We start from the raw sequence: 5,000 nt of genomic DNA, 5'->3' as shown, positions 1-5,000 counted from the left end.
ACAGGAAGCGAGTGAGTGAGAGATGGGGTAGGGTTGAGAAACTACGCAGTCTGTATTCGAACCTAGGTCCCCATGGGCATCCAGAATACAGTAGTGCATGTGGTCAGGTATATTAGCGGACTACACCACCGCGCCATCATTTTGTTCTAGTTATTATACAATAGATTATTTATAGCAATAACATATAGTAGTTATTTGGTCAGTGTCGGAGAGGGCTGCTGACAGTTTTAGCCAGACTCAGGACAACATCATCTGACAGAGCCCCCAAACATACATATGATGTAATCAAGGACCCATCTCTGCTCCCCCTCTCCCTGGGCCCGTGATCCCACCACTGTCAGCTTCCCTGATGTCAGACATCTTCTCTCAGAATAACACTACACTTGTTTTGGCTGGTTATTCATTATAATCAGCACTTTATGTGTTTCTTTGAGCGTGTGTGGGTGGGTGTACATTTGTATGAGCGGATACATGTGTGAATGTATCCATAGTAACGCTGAGGCTTTGTGAGTGTGTGGACTGTTTATGTGTGTGCATGTGTGGAGGGGAGGGCGGGGGGCGATGGTGTTTTGGAGTTTGACGTGCAGAGTTTTGACTTTGTGTCTTAAGGCTCAGAGTATTTTGGCTCCAGTAGATTAACCCTCTAAGCTCTCAAGCGCTCTCACTTGGCTGCCCCGCGGCCTTCTCACTATGGAGCACTTTCAGTGCCTCTGTCTATGGTGATCAAGGCAGGGGAATAGTTTCCTCTTTTTCCATTTACGTACTTATGCCGTGTGTTTAATGAGCCGAACGGAAGAGACCCCAAAGATTAATTTTGCCTACTGAAGCCCTCCTGTGCCTCAAACCCTGAACTAATTTACGTACTGACACAATCTCATCAGAGAAGGCTGATGAAAATGTTATTAAAAAACAATATTTTGAGTGCCAGTGACTGCAAGGGGAAGAAATCTAACTGTATCAGTTGCTGGTTACAAAGACAGGACATTTTACAATGAATGTTAGATCACAGTGCCTGTGTGTGCTGGTTTAGGAGGAAAGAGAGATGAATGTGGTGTCTCAAACAGCATAACAGCCATCACTGAAATAGATGCACAGTAGAGCAGTAAGGACCTTTCTGTTGTCAGGAGCTCATCTTTTTCTGGGGTTTAGCACCAGTCCAGATTCATTTTCATTATGGTGCCAGACAATAGTGTCAGCCCGGGGGTAGGTCTGCTCACTGCCAATTGCGCTCCAAAAAAACACCTTTCATGCATCTTGTAGCCTCTTTGTGCAGATGGGTCCGCCAGCGGGTCCGTTCACTCATTACTAAAAAAAAGACTCAACTACATCATAACAACATTGCTATGACATCAGACAGTAACAGACTAAAACAACATTTTTGGTGACAGTAAGGTTATAACATGCTCTGCACACAGGGGTTAAAGTTTAGCAATTGGTAGGAAGCAGGCCTACCTTTTTTTACCGTTTAGCATCATTATCGTGGGCTGGCACAAAGCCCCTTAATTCTCTATTGTAGATTTCACGGTTTTAGCATTCTGATTACTAGGGATCCATTACAACATACGTACTTAAAGCAACACTTACTCGTTTCTGTCTTTTGTCACTTTACAAGTTGGAGGCAGAATTTATAAACAACTGAAACAATTGGGAAACACAGTTTCAAGATTGACAAAACTACTATGTGTTGTTTTAACCATCATTTGACCAGTGGTTTTCTATTTCTACATGTATGTCTTCACAGGAGTCTCCATCCTCCCCCCCATTAATGCCAACTGTCAAATCCATAAAGTTAGAAACGAGTGGGATGGACTTTGTGACCTATTTTATCTGGTGATTTTCTTTGAACCCATAGATGCAAAATATTAGCACAATTTGTGCCTGAAATTTGGTGATAAAAGTTCTATCGCCACAAAACAGTATCTGTACTGATGACAAAAAAGAAATGTCCAATCCACTCTTCTCTAACCCTGTGCCCTGCTCACTGATGGACCAATGTTAATGTCTTTCTCTCTGTCCTCTCCTCTGTCTTCTCCTCTCCTCTCATCATTTACTCTCCCATCTCCTCCTCTCTTCTTTGACATCCTTGGAATTTCTCTACCTCTCCTCTCCTCCGATCTCCTATTCTTTCTTCTGTCTATTATTCTGTTGGTTTATCTCCTGTCTTTTTCTTTTTTGCTCCTGACCAAAAAGTCTGACCAAAAGTCTTCAGCCAAATGGTACTGGAAACTGGTACCTGTAAGTCCTTCCATCTGGTTTTTACCTCTGCCCCTGCCCCTTCCCCTCCCCCTCCACCACCACTACCACCATGAGCCCCACTTCCACCAGGTTATGTTTTCCCACCACTTAGCTACTCCTCCAACTCCAAACCTTGCTTGGTTCATTAAAGGTCTCGCCTGAGTGCATGTGAGGGGTCACTGAGTGGAACCCAGCTACCTAAGGCCGTCTTGCCTCCCCCCCTTCGCTCAGCCCACTCTCCCAGACAGTGGAGCAACCCCCCTGCCTGCCCTTTCCCAGACCCTATCTCCCAGTTTCCATGGATTTGACCTTTGACCCTCAACACCTCACCCAGGCCTGCTCGCGGTTTGATACCCCACCCTGAGTGTGACCCCTTTTCTTTCACTATCTAACCTTTTCCCGCCTCCATGATCCGCCTGTGGCTTAGATCAACATTTAAGTCATCATAGTCCAGTGCTCCCTGTTCATTCATTCATTCCTTTATGTTGTCCTCATACCCACTCACATCTTCGCATTCTCTTCAAAACATGGGATAGACATGGACCTCTACCTTAAACAAAGTACAGCTGAGTTGAGGTGAGTTGAGCTGAGTTGAGGGGAATTGAGCATAGATATTCGCATAAAAACATGAACGAAAAATGTGGAACGAATTTGACAAGCTATAAAAATCACAAAATAAGTTCACCTGAGATGTAGGCCTAGTCATAGATATTTAGGTAAAAACACAGAATAATTGTAAAATTATTTTCTAAAAAACATCTATTGTTTCGGGCCATAAGCGAAGCAAGCCAGGAGTGGGGGGTTCATCTTTGATGAAAATGTATGAAAAATCATGATTTGGGGATTTTGGGGGATCAATCAGGAAGACGCATTACCTTATGCAGCTGCTATGCATGGCTTGGATATATGGAAGAGGGTCCAGGCCTGACTTCACCTTTACGAGCCCTTCCCAAGCTGACATCCTCACAGCTCACACGCCGGCACTGAAATGAGAAATGAAGCTCGAACGCCGTGATTTGTAGCTCAAGTGCTTCTATAGAGGAGACGTACTGTATTGGGTGTATTTTAATGTATCTAGTCTGCCAGAGCAGCATTATTGAGCCCTTAAATCAGGCCCGCGGATGCTTACAGCCCACTTGGGGACAATCTATTAGGCCTATCCCCAGCTCCCATTCCCAGGTTAATGCAAGGTAATTTCAGCATACTGAAAGTGCTATCTTTCTTTAAAACCTTTCTGTCTGTCTCTCTGTCTCTGTCTCTGTCTCTGTCTCTGTCTCTGTCTCTGTCTCTGTCTCTGTCTCTCTTTCTCTCTCTCTCTCTCTCTCTCTCTCTCTCTCTCTCTCTCTCTCTCTCTCTCTCTCTCTCTCTCTCTCTCTCTCTCTCTCTCTCGCTCTTTCTCTCTCCCTCTCATGCTCTGTCTAGCTACCTCATTGCATCTGTCTGTCTGTCTGTCTCTCCCTGTGTCTGTCTGCCTTTCTCTCACTCTGTCCAACACAAGCACAGTGCAATGTCTACACCCCCCTTACTCCTGGAACAAACTCATTAACACCTCCACTTACATGTAAACAGTGAGCAATCCAGTGACTGAATTGCAGACCCTGTTCCCCCCGTATCCATACACAGCAGCAAGACAAAGGACATGACAACTGGTAGAAGCAGAGTAAAGTGTGTGTGACAGGGACACCATAATAGTATGCAATAGTATAACATGGACAAGGGAAGTCACTTGTGCTTTAACCTTCTTGGTGCTTCCATTACAGGACGGTAGACAATGGAAAGTGAACAAAGTCGTCACTATTTATTACCATTTATTACCATCTTTGGTGGGCACCTCATAAGCCCCTGAAGGGTTACCTGGTGCCCGCGGGCACCACAAACTGGTCCACTTCAGAAAGACAAGGCCAGGGACAACTGGAGCACTGAAAACTTATGACTTTGAGGAAGGTGCACTGTGTTGAAATGTCAGTCATTATACAAACGTACTTGCACCACAATAAAATCACAAAAAGGATTATGAGGGCTCCAGTTGTCCCCAGTCTTTCTGAAGTGGACCAGTGTGTTTTCCAATGCAACTTGGGCAAGTGATAGAGCTAACGAGTAACCCCCTAGTCCTCTACATGAATCATCCAATGGTATTGCTGCTGCTCCTGCTGCTCCTGCCCTCCTGTGCATGTCATGATAACTCTCCTGCTGTGTGGTTATTGCCCCTGTATTCCCCATGGTTGATCAATAACACACAGCACAACAACTAAACCAAACTACTTAGGAGCCCTCCCTTTGTGTATGTGTGTGAGAGTATGTGCGTGTGTGTGAGAGTATGTGCGTGTGTGGAGGGGATTATGAAGTATATGTGAGTCTCTCTCTCTCTCTCTCTCTCTCTCTCTCTCACTCTCTCTCTCTCTCTCTCTCTGTCTCTCTCTCTCTCTCTCTCTCTCTCTCTCTCTCTCTCTCTCTCTCTCTCTCTCTCTCTCTCTCTCTCTCTCACTGTATGTGATTGCATGTGTGTGCATCTGGTTATGCAAGAGTGAGAGAAAGAAGTGTATTGTTTGACTGAATGATGTCCATATGCATGCCCTGTCGTGTACAGTATATGTCTGTATTGGTTTGTCTGTGTATGTATTTGCATTGTGGAGGTGTGTGGTGTGTGTGTGTGTGTGTGTGTGCGTGTGTGTGTGTGTGCGTGTGTGTGTGTGTGTGTGTGTGTGTGTGTGTGTGTGTGTGTGTGTGTGTGTGTGTGTGTGTGTGTGTGTGTGTGTGTGTGTGTG

At 45.1% G+C, this 5,000-nt stretch overlaps 1 protein-coding gene across 1 annotated transcript in view; it reads left to right on the top strand.

Moving 5' to 3' along the window:
• Positions 1 to 5,000, top strand: part of camsap2b (calmodulin regulated spectrin-associated protein family, member 2b) — a 75,305-nt gene that overhangs the window by 46,331 nt on the left and 23,974 nt on the right. The gene's annotated exons all lie outside the window — the stretch shown is intronic.

Source organism: Engraulis encrasicolus, chromosome 16 (assembly GCF_034702125.1).
Source record: "Engraulis encrasicolus isolate BLACKSEA-1 chromosome 16, IST_EnEncr_1.0, whole genome shotgun sequence".
NCBI lineage: Eukaryota > Metazoa > Chordata > Actinopteri > Clupeiformes > Engraulidae > Engraulis > Engraulis encrasicolus.
Note: the sequence above shows the minus strand (reverse complement) of the source record. Positions and strands in the feature narration are given on the sequence as shown.